The sequence below is a fragment of the Mustelus asterias genome, chromosome 5, assembly GCF_964213995.1.
Source record: "Mustelus asterias chromosome 5, sMusAst1.hap1.1, whole genome shotgun sequence".
NCBI classification, from domain to species: Eukaryota; Metazoa; Chordata; class Chondrichthyes; order Carcharhiniformes; family Triakidae; genus Mustelus; species Mustelus asterias.
In genome coordinates this window covers 58,173,926-58,189,101 of record NC_135805.1, presented here as the reverse complement: position 1 = coordinate 58,189,101, position 15,176 = coordinate 58,173,926, and positions in this window count along the sequence as shown.

Genomic DNA, 15,176 nt, shown 5'->3' with positions numbered 1-15,176 from the left:
TCACTGCCTGCCACTCTGAAAAGGACCCATTTATTCCCACTCTCTGCTTCCTGTTTGCCAACCAGTTCCCTAGCTACATCAACACATTACCCCCAATACCCCATGAGCTTTAATTTTGCTCACTGATCTCTTGTGTGGGACCTTGTCAAAAGCCTTTTGAAAGTCCAGACACACAACATCCACTGGTTCACCCTTGTCTCCTCTACTGGTCATATCTTCAAAAAATTTCAGAAGTTTTGTCAAGCACAATTTCCCTTTAGTGAATCCATGCTGACTTCGACTGATCCTGTCACCGCTTTCCAAATGCTCAGTTATTACATCCTTAATAATTGACTCCAGCATTTTCCCCACCACCGATGTCAGGCTAACCCAGTGGTTCCCAAACTTTTTTCACTGGGCCACACTTTCGGAATATAAATTTGCTTGCGCCGCACCAAATTTTGTATTGATAAGAAATACATTCAAAAACAAAAAAAACCAACTCCTAGCAGTGCTTGATTCATAACATAGAACACAACTACTTTATAATATGATCATGGGACGTCCAGAAAGTATAAAACAATCACTTTGGAAAAATATCTAATCCATGTTTAAATGTTTCTTTGATTGTCCTTGAATCTTCCCGCCATACTTGCCATCCTCACTTGCCACACCAGTGTGGCGCGCTGCACCCTTTGGGAACCACTGGGCTAACCGGTCTATAATTCCCCGTTTCCTCTCCCCCTCCTTTTTCAAAAAATAGGGTTACATGAGCTACCCTCCAATCCATTGGAACTCTTCCACAGTCTACAGAATGCTGGAAAATAATTGCCATTGTGTCCACTATTTCTAGGGCTACTTCCTTAAGTAGTCTGGGATGCAGAGCATCAGGCCCTGGGGACTTATTGGGTTTTAATCCCAGCAATTTCCCCAATACAATTTCCTGACTAATAAGGATTTCCTTCTGTTCCTCCTTCATGCTAGACCCTCTGTCCACTAGTATTTCTGGAAGGTTATTTGTGTCCTTCTCAGTGAAGACAGATCCAAAGTATTTGTTCAGCTGGTCTGCCATCTCTTTGTTGCCTATTATAAATCACAACCTGTCTTAACTTCTATACCTTGGGTTTTTTAGGTTGCCTGTGACAACACATGTTTACAGATGTTGGACGACATATGTCCATTGCCTATACACAAAATAATATTCATTCAAGTAACCAACTTCGTCTCCTTTCCGATGTATAAGCATAACAGCAAGCAAAGGCACAGCAATTTTACAGTGTGGCAGGACTTCTGAAGGCCCAAATAATCACATACTCAATAGCATTACCCACTTTAGTCCAGAAGTACGGCAACAAGCGAGTGAATGCTGCCGCAGAGCCTTCAATTCATGGCATCTATTGTGCCAACACATTTTGAATCAGAATGCAAATCTTGGGGAGATCAAGGCTTTGTGCATCCATAAAACATGTCTGGCATTCAAGCTGAGTTCTGTTAGAATGAAGTAATACTGTTATTATTATTACTCCTAGATTCCCATCTGTCAGCTCAGCGGCAATGCAGCCAAATGAATCCCGTCCAGTGTTGTCATTTTTGAACTAGTCCAGCCACACTAGTCATTTGTATCCATTTCAGCGACATAGCACTCTTGAACTTGATATACGGTGTTTTCTTGTTGTTAATTAGCTTCTTGTTACAGATATCTCAATATTTAAATCACCTATTTCCCACATCTTGAAACATGCTCAAACCATTTTCATCATCCCTGAATTTATGTTATTTCTTATCCAAGCCATGTTAATTTATCAGTTTTGATTCTTTGCATCCTGGAAACGCCCAGGCAAGACCTTTGCCATAATGGAGAGCATTAGCATTGGGTGAAAATCGTAGAACTGCCTGAAAGTTGGAAGTATCACTGCCGAACACGGCAGGAGTGGGGCCAGGGCATGTTTCACTGGCCATTCCAAACAGCAGCTACCTCCAGTCTAGTCAGGTTATGGTAGTCTAGGATGGTTTTTTGATTTGATTTGATATATTGTCACATGTATTGGGATACAGTGATAAGTATTGTTTCTTGCGCGCTATACAGACAAAACATACCGTTCATAGAGTACATAGGGGAGAAGGAAAGGAGAGGGTGCAGGATGTCATGTTACATTCACAGATAGGGTATAGAGGAAGATCAGCTAAATATATGGTAGGTTCATTAAAACGTCTGAGAGCAGCAGGGCGGAAGCTGTTCTTGAGTCAATTGGTACATGATCTCAGACTTTTGTATCTTTTTCACGACGGAAGAAGGTGGAAGAGAAAATGTCAGGGCCCTTGATTATGTTGGCTGCTTTTCCGAAGCAGCGGGAAGTGGAGACAGAGTCAATGGATGGGAGGCTGGTTTGTGTGATGGATTGGGCTACATTCACAACCCTTTGTAGTTTCTTGCAGTCTTGGTCAGAGCAGGAGCCATACCAAGCTGTGATACATCCGGAAATAATGCTTTCTATGGTGCATCTCTAAAAACTGGTGAGAGTAATAATGGACCTGCCGAATTTCCTTCCAAAGTGTGCAGATTAGATCTGGTAAGAGCAAGTCTGAACTTGACGTATTTCTTTGAATAGCCAGGCGACTTATTTGAAGAGGCAGGGTAAAAATTACCTACAAATTTTATTCATAGCCCCAGAAGTGGCACAAAATAGATTCTAACAGTCTTACCTTAACCCAAGGGAGTAGGAGGGTGGGGCTCATGGTGTAAACGGGCATTATTTTTGTCCTTACTGACTCATGCACTCAGATGCAAAGAAGAAATTTGTGCTGAAGAAGGAACATAGAAGGAATATAAAGGAATATAGAAGATGGCCATGGCATCCTCACACGTGGAGGCCATAGAAGCCACTCACCTTGAGCAGCCAGAGACCAAAGGGAGGGCAGAAGATCAGGAGGAAGAGGCTACTATCTGCACACCAGGATTGTGGAAGAGAGGCAGTCTACCCGGTACTACCCTGTGGGAAGTGTGTACAGACCTAGGACATCCACCCTGTTATGACAGAGAATCAGTGATGAAGCCAAGTGACGCTAATCAGTGTGGTGATGACAGTCATAAGTTGCACAGTCCTGCAACAACTCAAGCCACAATCCATCAAGACCCATACCCTGCCAATGGCTGTGAAGGTAACTGTTGCTCTCAACTTCTATGCCTTAGGATCTTTCCAGGAATGGACAGAAGACCTGTGTGGTATATCCCAGCCACCACACACAGCTGCATTAATGCTGTAACTAATGCCATCCTTGCTGGAGTGAGGGATAATTTCAATTTCCCTATAGATTTGGCATCTCAGATGCAAAGGGCCATGGCCTTTGCCCATTTAGTAGGTTTCCCTCAGGTGTAGGGTGTTACTGATTGCACCCATATTGCCACAATGCCCTAACTGAATATGCAGACACCCCTTTGCCAACCGAAACTCAGTTAATGTACAGGTAGTTTGTGATCAGCACAAGGTCTTCCTTCAAGTATGTGCAGGTTCCCTAACAGCGACCTCAACTCCTTCACGTGAAGGAATTCCCAATTCCCTCAGCTATTTCAGTCACTAATGCAGATCTATAGTTGATTTCCGGGGACACGGCCCTTAAGAACTCAGATAATGACCCCCTTCAGGAGTTAACAAACAGAGGCAGAACACAAGTAGAACAGCAGCCATGTTGTCACCAGGATTATCAGCCATTAGCATTTTAAAGATGTACTTCATGTGCCTCAGTGGCTCATATGGAGTTCTGTAATATGCCCCAACAAGGATATGAAGAAATGTATTGGCATGCTGTACAACACTGAGCAGCAGGAGGGTATAAAAATCGATGCTGTTGACAGCATGAGCTCCAGCCTTTGAGGAGAAGGAGGAAGGTGAGGAAGATGATGAGGACAAGGAAGCCCCTGTCCATTTGGGAGGTTCCAAAACGGATGAGGATAAAGAGGCTGCCAATGGCAAAGCAGCTGGGAGGCATGGCCGTAGAATCCCTAAAGTGCAGGAGGAGGCCTTTTGGCTCATCGAGTCTGCACCAACTCTACGAGAGAGCATCTTACCCAAGTCCTCCACCTTATTCTCGTAACCCCGCACATTTACCATGGCTAATCCACCTAATCGACACATCTTTGGACACTAACAGACAACTTAGCTAAGTCAATCCAACTGACCTGCACATCTTTGGATACTAAGGGGCAATTTACCATGGTCAATCCACCTAACCTGCACATCTTCGGGAGGAGGAAACCAGAGCAGCCGGAGGAAACCCACGCAGACACGGGGAGAATGTGCAAACTCAACATAGTCACCCAAGGCCACAATGAACCCGGATCTCTGGTACTGTGAGGCAGCAGTGCTAACCACTGTGCTAGCTGTCCTGGCCACGTAGCCAGGGCTGACTTTGTGCAGGAGAGGATCATCGCCAGACATGTCCTTGAGTAAAATGGACTCTTATGAGATCCTCTGAAATCACAATTGCCATCAGCGTCCCTAGTAACATAATTCCACCTAAAGAATCTTGTACATTGACTCCACAATTGGGACTCCCCATCCCCCACAAGGGCAACCATAAATATTAATTAATTTGACATTTATATGGCTGAAACCCTCACCCTCATAACCATGGGCCTCATCATATTGCAAACAAACATGGCAATAAGTCATTCACAACCAGGCCCCTTCACATGAATGGCAATTACTGTAAATGAAGGGCACATGCTGCCAAATTGTCCATAATCAAACTATGCCACAATGCTGAGAGTGATACAACATCAAAATCTAAACCCTATGCATGCTGATTGCATTGTATGTTGCAGACAAGGCATCTCGTGCATGAGGAACAACAACAGCTCTTTGAATGATTTGGCATACCATCCATTCCAGCCAATGTTCCAGTTTCTGGTGTAGATGCACGTGCAACATTCCTGGCTTCCCTATATCTCTGCTTATCACACAAAACACAACCTATGACACCTGGAATGAAAATGCAGCCAAAGTAGTGGTCACAGCAGATGACTAAGATTACCTGCAAGATATGTGGCCTATCGAGCTGTAGCCAATGTGGATGAATGCCTTGCACCCAGCACTCATGATCAATCTAAAATAAGGGATGTGATGCAGCTAACAGTTGGACAGCATTTGTATATTTGACATTCACCTGACAAGATATGACATCTCCACCGAGGCACAGGGATTTCATCACTGACAATCTACCTCTCAAATGGGCCTTACTGAAGGTTTCTGTTTTATCTGTGCCTGAGTAGCCCAAGTCACGGTAAATCTGCCTCTGACTCCTTACTGCTTCTGGGGTTGGCAACCCCGACTCCCAAAGATAGAGGAGTCTAAAACTAGAGGGCATAGGTTAAGGTGAGAGGAGAGAGATACAAACAGGTCCAGAGGGGCAATCTTTTCACACAGAGGGTGGTGAGTGCCTGGAACAAGCTGCCAGAGGTAGTAGTAGAGGTGGGTACACTTTTGTCTTTTAAAAAGCATTTAGACAGTTACAGGGTAAGATGGGTATAGAGGGATATGGGCCAAATGTGGGCAATTGGGACTAGCTTAGCATTCCAGGGATGGAATAATAAGAAAGGGGACCATGGACATGTTAGGCCGATAGGCCTGTTTCCATTCTGTTAACCTCTAGACTCTATGGCCCTGATTTTACGGCTGCCCGAGGCTCGTAAGTTCGCGCCCGAGGCCAACGGGGAATGCCGTTCTGCAAGCCTCGCCCGCCCTGATTTCAGGGCAGCCGAGCCAGTAAAATCAGGGCCTATGACTCCTATTCTAGCCTGCAATCCCCTCCGAACCGGAGGTTTGAGCCATTCAGCCATTTCTAAAGGTCAGGTTCGCGGAGCTGGGAATACTGCTGTCTCTGCCCATCCACCCACAGGGAGATAAAAACCTGGGTTCCAGTATTCCTCTTGCTTTCTCTGCTGTTGGCATGTTGTATTCTGTCTAATATCCCAAACCAGCAAAAGCCAGTTCAATCCTCTGATTCTTGTCATCCCCGATTTTAATCTTTTCACCATTGAAGGTTGTGCTTTCAGCTGTGGAGGCACTAAAATCTGGAATTCCCTTCCTAAACTCCTCTGCACTCAATGTCTTAAGTGGGTCACTTTCTGATTGGCAGGATGTGACAAGTGGAGCCTTGCAGAGCTCTGAGCTGGGGCCTAAACTATTTACAATTTATGTCAATGACTTAGATGAGGGGAGTGAAGACATGGTAGCTAAATGTGTAGCTGACACAAAGATAGGTAGGAAAGTATGTTGTGACGAAGACATAAGGAGGTTACAGACAGATGTAGATCGGTTAAGTGAGTGGGCAAAATTCTGACAGATGAATTATAATGTGGGAAAAGCTGAAGTTGTTCACTTAAGTGGCAAGAAGATTCATGGTCATCAATCAATTGTTGGAAAAGCCCATCTGGTTCACTAATGTCCTTTTGGGAAGGAAATCTGCTGTCCTTACTCAGTCTGGCCTACATGTGACTCCAGAACCACAGCAATGTGGTTGATTCTCAACTGCCCTCGGGCAACTAACGATGGGCAATAAATGCTGACCAGCCAGTCACGCCCATGTCCCATGAATGAAAGAAAAAAAGAATAGAAAATCTGAGTATTACTTAAGTGGAGGACAGCTGCAGAATTGAAAAGGTGCAGTGGGGTCTTGGTGTACGAGTGCATGAGTCACAAAAAGTTATTATGCAGGTACAGCAAGTCATTAAGAAGGCTGATGAAATGCTATCCTTTATTATAAGAGGAATTGAACATAAACGTAAGGATGTTATGCTTCAGTTATGCCATATCTTGAGACCACATTTGGAATATAGTGTGCAGTTTTGGTTTTCTTATTTTAGGAAGGATGTAAATGCATTGGAGGCGGTTCTGAGGCGGTGTACTAGATTGATACCTGGAATGAGCAGGTTGCCTTATGAAGAAAAGTTAGACAGACTGGGCTCATTTTTTTACTCATTCGTGGGACATGGGTGTCGCTGGCTGGTCAGCATTTGTTGCCCAGCGGGTTTCCTTCCCTAAAGGACATTTGTGAACCAGATGGGATTTTCCGACAATCGACAATGGCTTCATAGTCATCAGTAGACTCTTAATTCCGATATTTTTTATTGAATTCAAATTCCACCATCTGCCGTGGTGGGATTTAAACACAGGTCCTCAGACCATTAGCTGAGTCTCTGGATTAATAGTCTAGCGATAATACCACTAGGCCATCGCTTCCCTCTAATTTTCACTAGAATTTAGAGGAATGAGGGGTGACTTGATCGAAGTATATAAGATCCTGAATGGTCTTGACAAGGTGGATGTGGAAAAGCAGCTTCCTGTCGTGGGCGAGTTCAGAACTGTTTTAAAATTAGGGGCCACACATATAGTAATGACAATGACCATTCTTTAAAGCTATGACAGCACTTAAATTGTTTGGTATTCATTACTCCCTGATCTAAGTAGAACAAACTCACAATGAAGGTTGTGTTTTAATGCCTGAGGCTTTCCCAAATTATTATTGTGAATCTGACCCCAGAAATTACTGTTGGGTCAGGCTATCACATCAGGCAGTTGTAAGTCACTTTTACCTCCTACTCATGGTGGCTCAGTAAATCCGGGCATGAGTCTCTGTTGGCTACTTCTTGTGCACTTGTGACCAAAGACAAAGCACTTTAGCAGAGTTCCAAAAGAACATGGTCCTGTTTCTCATGGTTAAAGATTCATGGATGGTCCAGAAATAGCTTTAAAAATGGTAAAAATACAAAACAACATCGAAATAAAGTACTAGAGTGTTGAGGATTTTATTTTATTCATTCATGGGATATGGGCACTGCCATAGGCCAGCATTTATTGCCCATCCCTAGAATGCAGTAAATACTACAATGTATCCTTGATTAAAAATAATATGTCTAACTTTTGATATCTACTTTAATTTCTGACAAAATAATGTGTTATTAATTTCAATTGGTGCATTGATTCTGTGGTAAAATAATGAAAAACATGCAATTGTTATTTTTTTCATTGGAATATACATGTTATTTTGCAAAGTGCACTATTGATCCATATTTCATGCTGTATCTAAACTGTTACAAAAATGCAATCCTGCACAAAATGAAGGTTATTGAGTATTGAATGAGTTAACTCCCCAAAGCTGGTCATTTCACATTCTGACTGCTCCTAGTTGCTTTGCAACTTTATGTCAGAAGGTTAATGTGTGAATAAAGACAGGCTCCACTAGTAACTTCACAGCAGAGCAGAAGATTCACATGGAAATTAATCCAGAGAGGATAAGCATGTGGAGAACCAGATTACTTGAGGAACCTCAATTTTTAAAGATATTATTCAAAGATATTGGCACCATAATTTTTTAAGGTGTATTGTAGCAATTTAAATGTTGCAGTTTCTCTTGCTTAGCTCCTGCACATCGACAAAAATAACAAGAATTGAAGGACAAATGCGACAAATCATACCAGATACCTATGTTATGTGCAATGGTATATCTCAAAGTATTTTTAACATGCATGAACAGGGGCACGCTCATAATTCAGTTAATATTAATTGACAGCAATATGTGCGGATTTTCTAATAATGCTCTTGGATATAAAAGATCAACTGGACACAGTGAATAGAGGAAAATTGGGTGTGAAGGATCACTCATAATGCAGCCTGCCCAAATTTCTGTCTGAATAAATTAATGTATAAAAAATTGTGTGAGCTTCATTATGGGTATGTGACATCCTTAGTTGATTTATTTCTCTGCACTGTGCCTGGGTGATTCTTTTACATGCACCCAAGCACAATGAGAGGAAAATACATCCCTCTTCACAATTGGGCTGGAACAAATAATTTGAGTGAAGTCAGCCAATTTCAACCTTTGTCAATGGAGATTTTTTTTTCTTTGCAATGCTGACCATAATTTTGTTATGAATGAATAACATTTGTATTGAAGTTGAAAGTATTAACTTTTTTTGCAGTCCCCTCCACGACACACACCATTCCCTGACTGAGATGGTAGGGAGGCTAATGCAATTCTGTAGCTGTTTCTGAGAGCCATGTACCACCAGACTACCAAATGATATTTATTGGGTGAAAAAAATAACATTGACAACAAAATAAACTTCAAGGATTGACGTTGGTATGTTGGATCATTCCATCCCACTCACTTGTCAAGCTGTTCAGTAGTTATTTCAATGCCAAAAGTGATAATACAGGCCCCCACCTCAGCATGGCATGGTATATTCTCTTTAGTCCATCTCTTTGCTAAGTAAGTCAAATTAAAATGAGAATATGGGTTTTAAATTTGACATGCAGGATGAATTCCTTCATTCGATAAAACAGTGCTCAGTGGCACCCAACAGGAATGTACTGGTGGAGATCTTGTGGGGTCCATTACTGACTTTGATTTTCCAGCCTTTTGAATGTGCATACGAAAGCTAAGTGTCTGGATTTGTCCTTGATGAATATATTCTATATGTTAACAGTACAAATGTTTATGAATCAATTTCAAAGCATTTTTATTTTCATTTTTTCTTCCCTCTCCTCTCCCACAATGATTAAGTTTTGCTGGGTTCAGTGTTGTAAGTGCTGGCAGCCACATTAAATCATAACTAGGTTTCATTTGTAAACTAACACCTTGCAGATTGGCCAGCTATTTAACCATGAAGGGCAATGTAATTAAGTGTAATCCTGTCCTCCCCTGATGCCAACTGGATGATGTTTGGAATAACTGGCTGATTTATTTCCGATGTGGAGATGCCAGTGTTGGACTGGGGTAAACACAGTAAGAGTTTTAACAACACCAGGTTAAAGTCCAACAGGTTTATTTGGTAGCAAATGCCATTAGCTTTCGGAGCGCTGCTCCTTCGTCAGATGGAGTGGAAATCTGCTCTCAAACAGGGCACAGAGACACAAAATCAAGTTACAGAATACTGATTAGAATGCGAATCTCTACAGCCAACCAGGTCTTAAAGATGCAGACAATGTGAGTGGAGGGAGCATTAAGCACAGGTTAATGCTCAGGTCCCTCCACTCACATTGTCTGTATCTTTAAGACCTGGTTGGCTCTGAAAGCTAATGGCATTTGCTACCAAATAAACCTGTTGGACTTTAACCTGGTGTTGTTAAAAATCTTACTGTGATTTATTTCCACCAGCCCAGCTAACCCCCACCTCCTCCTCTCCCACCAACAACCCAAGGAGGATGAAGGCAACTTTATCAGCTCAACTGCCACCTGGTTCAGACTTGCTAACTCAGAACAGACAGCGAATGAAAGTTGGAGCTTTCTGGTCCAACTTTTCCTGTTTGGATTAAGACTTGTGACTTAATTTTGATGGGATTATTTGCTTTTCTTCCCAGATCTCAGAGCTTTAATTCTGGTAAGGAGGGTATGCAATTTGCAGTACTTGAGCGTGATCAATATATCCACAAGTCAAGTTGTTGGGGGGAAAGTCCTAGTGGGATAATTTTTCTTCCCTGTGTTTTGCGATCACATCATTGAGGAAGGATTCCTCAGAATGCTCCCTGTACTGGATTTGTAAAAACACTTACAATGAAAATGTTAACAATTTTGCTCCCAAATTGCACATACTGAAAACTTTCCCCCATGTGGGGTGGCACAGTGGTTAGCACTGCTGCCTCACAGTGCCAGGGACCCGGGTTCAATTCCAGCCTCGGGTGACTGTGTGGAATTTGCACGTTCTCCCCGTGTCTGTGTGGGTTTCCTCTGGGTGCTCTGGTTTCCTCCCACAGTCCAAAGATGTGTAGGTTAGGTGCATTGGCCGTGCTAAATTCTCTCTCAGTGTACTCGAACAGGCGCCAGAGTATGACGACTAGGGGATTTTCACTGTAACTTCATTACAGTGTGAATGTAAGCTTACTTGTGACTAATAAATAAACGTTAAAATGTGAAAAGAAGCATTGTCATAATGGCATATGTTATCATTAATCAATCACATCAACAATATCTTTGCACAAGATATACAAATTCATATTATTTTGCTCTTAGCTATGGAATTCCATTTATAATGCTTGTAATACATATTCTCAGCTGAAAAATTAATGACAATGAGTGGCCAAAGAAAATCTGTTGCACACTCGAAAGGTCCCTTTATTAAAAGAAAATATTGACTGCCATTTTTGAGTAATACATTGAACTCCTGCCCTATTTATGCAATATGATGTGAAAAATTGGTTCATCAGCATTTTACCAAAATTCTCCTGTTGTGCATTGAACTGATTTTTAAAAACAGTGTCAATCAAATTTTAGATTTCTGACAACTCACTAAAATTAACAAAAAACAAATCCACCATGTCTTGAGAATATCTCAAAACTCCCTGCAATATCAGGTTTTGATCCCCATTACCCGACTGCCACAGAGACAATAAAAACCGAAAGTGCGAGATCAGTTCGGGTCTGGTGTTAAAATTTCTGCCAAGGTTAAGGCAGAATTCTGACTGTAACTCAGTTCACCCCAAACAGCACATTTATTTTCTCCATTTTCACTTTGGCTGTATAAATGTTTTCCTTTTTCATGACAAATGTGTAATGACAACACCTAACAGCAAATGTGTTTGTGTTTTACCGTGGCATTTTCTGAGTGTGTGCTAGATGACTTTGTGTACGTTTGCAGTAGACCCAAAGGTCCCAGGGTCAATTGGCAACACGAGTGCTTTATTGGATCCGTTTAGTATTTCTCCAGGCTTCACCAGTGTATCAGCCACAAGCATGAGTTTTAGCTGCTCCTTTCCAAATGGCCCTACCTTCTGCATGCAAATAACTGAATAAAAAGCATCTGGATAAAACAACAAAAAGTCTATTGTGTTTGTAATCCTGCTCTCTCCGAGCAGTCACCGTTAAATAATACAGCCAGTACCTGAGATGTGTCATGTGCAGTTTTTCCCCGGTGATTAAAGATCTTAGTCTGTTATTTGTGACATTTTATTGTTAGTTTTGTTGGGTTTCAAAAATATCCAAGGGACCAGTTGCAACACAGTTAGTGTTTATATTACTTTACAGTGCTTATGGTGACTGAATTTTAGTGATGTGACCAGCAAACGAATGAAGGAATGTCAGTGATTGCTCCCGTCACTCTCGATTTTTTATTTTTAATGCAAAACTTTTATGAGCATGGAAGCAATAATATATGAAAGCTGGACTGAAAAAGTTTTTGCTGTAATGGGTGCAGTGCCTGATGAAGTGTGAACTGCATCCAGCAGCATGAACTGTTATTTCTGACTACAGAAACTGAGTCTGTTCACAAATACCCTCGCATGGTGTTAACAAATGTTCTCCATTGGTTTGCTTGCTACAGTACAGGTGAAATATAAATGCAAATTGGTCTTTTGTTGAACGTCTCTTTAAAAAGTGATCAAATGATAGAGACAGTGTCATACTTCATCTCATGATGTGGTGCCTCCTTGAATGGAATTTATAATTTATTTATCTGTTCTTCATTTTGTTTTTCATCAAGAATCCCCTCTCTGTTGTTAAAATTGTTCCTTACCAGGATACTTTCCTTGGGCTTTCATGAATCATCATCACTGACCAAAAAAAATGAATGTAAAATATGGAGACAGCCATTAAAAGTTTGTTGAAATATCTGATGTCACCTCTCCTAACACCCATTTGAAATTACCTCCAAAGAGGTACATGGGCTTGGGCATGATGCTCTGAATTTTACCTCTCCTTATGTGAGGAAGTGTTGGCTTCACCCTGCACTTCCTATGGTGACTGAACTGTGACTGGGAACTTATTATTTGAAGAACATTGGGCCTAATCCTCACCCCACTACCTCAGAACACACTACTATGCTTCCAATGATATTGTGCTATCTGTAGAATATGAACGTCCCAAAAGTCTAAAGTTTCTTTAATCTCTTTACACATTTCCAATTGTACATTCTTGAGAACCATTAATAAATATGGAATCATACAGTATAGAAGAGGTCCTTCAGCCCATTGAGTCTGCACCGACAAAACTACACTAAATCTACACTAATCCTACTCTCAAGCACTTGGCCCATAGCCTTGAATGTTATGACATTTCAACTGCTCATCCACATACCTTTCAAAGATTGTTAGGTTTCGGCCTCTACTACTCTCTCAGACAGTGGATTCCAGACTCCCCTCAATCTCTGGGTGAAAAAATGTTTCCTCAGATCCTCCCTAAACATCCTGCCCCTTGCTTTAAAATTATACCCCTTGTTATTGACCCCTCAATTAAGGAGAGCAGCTGATTCCTATCCAACCTGCCCATACGCCTTATAATCTACCCAGAAATACCATCTAAATAGTATTTAGATCTGTTACCTGATGAACGCAGGAGCTCTCTTAACTTCTCCTTTAAGATCAGTGGCTTGAATCAATGCAACAGCTTGTTAAAGACTGGTGGCATTTTCTGGATTTGTGTCACTACCTGTGGCTCCAACCATTGGAGTCGGGAAGAGGTCTGGCATTGCTTATTGCTGCTGGGTCTGTACCGTTGCCAGTGGGAGCAAGGAGATTCCACAGCCAGGGCTTGGCTTTAGCTCCACTCTGTCTTCAGCCTGTTAACAGAGCTTCACATGTTAAGAAACAGCCTCCTACAATTTGGCAAGGAGAGATCACATTTCATTCCAGGCTCTGAAAAGTGTGAAGCGCAGCGATGAGATTTGATGGATATATTTCACAAATATCATTTATCTCAGTCTTCCAGAGGAATGTACAATCCTCCCAACATTACATCTGATCCCAGAACTTTCACCGAGAAAACCGTTCCAGGTGTTAATCACTCATTGAATGAAAAATACTCCTTGATACGATTTTTCTAAATTTGCTTTTTCTTTACTAGTTTGTACCGATGTTCCCTGGTCTCTCACTTTATTCCACATGCTATCTCATGTTCCTTTTATAACATCCCTTCTCAATCACCCTTTTAAGACTGAACCAACCATGTTTTCCCACAACTTTATTCCCTGACACTGGATAGCTTTTTTGCTGTTCTTCTCTTCACTGTTTCCAGAGCTTACGTGGTGCTTGTACATCCATGACAAGAACTGAATTCAATATATGAGGTTCAGCCTGACCAGAGCAGAATGCAGCTTTAACCTGTTAGGTTCAGACTTAAACACTTTTGATTCGGCCAGTATAGCTCAGAATTCAGTTTGGGTTATTAATTACTGCTCTATCGTGGCTGCATGTGAATAATGCCGCCAGTGTTCCCCACATCCTGAGAAATAATTTATTTGGAGTACTAACAATCCAGTATCTCATTCAGCCTCTCCCCTCGCTAGTCCAACACCATTCAGGAATTTCCCACATGTTAAAAGAAAATGCAAATAGAAACGTAAGAGAAAAGAGAATACTAAGATGCAAAGAAAGAAGAGATGAAGAAAAAGGAAGGCAGTTAGTTATCATTTCCTCACTTTTCTCTTCATACTGTGGTAAAGGCTAATAAATAGGTTGCAAGTTTGGATGGATTTTTCAGCGGACAATAGCGGAAAACAGCAAAATCTTTCCTCAGCAGATTAAATGGTTTCAGTCGATTGTGTGGTAAAACAGATTGTGCCTGACCTGTGGAAGGATTTGGCTCAATAGATCATAGTTACTGCGCTTACATAGCATTGATTGCATTTTACCTGTATCATAAAACACGTTTGTTGTTTTTCATTATTTGAAAACATCTTATTTTTTATTATATCATGGGACATGTGTGTCACTGGCAAGGCCAGCATTTGTCCCCATTCCAGCCCTTGAACTGAACATTTCAGAGGGAGATTATGGGTCAACCATATTGCTGTGGGGCTGGGGTCATATGTAGGCAAGACAGGTTAAGGATGATAGGTTTCCTTCGATAAAAGACATTAGTGCATTAGATAGGTCTTTACGACAAGCAACAGAAGCTTCATGGAACTGTAATAACTTCAGGAGTTGGCTGTGAAGGAACATGCTTTTATTGCACAAATGGAAAGAAACTATAACCACAAGCCTGTGGTGAACACAACACTAAAAGGTTAATGGACCCTCTCAAAGAACAAAGAACAGTACAGCACAGGAAACAGGCCCTTCGGCCCTCCAAGCCTGTGCCGCTCCTTGGTCCAGCTAGACCAATCGTTTGTATCCCTCCATTCCCAGGCTGCTCATGTGACTATCCAGGTAAGTCTTAAACGATGTCAGCGTGTCTGCCTCCGCCACCCTACTTGGCAGCGCATTCCAGGC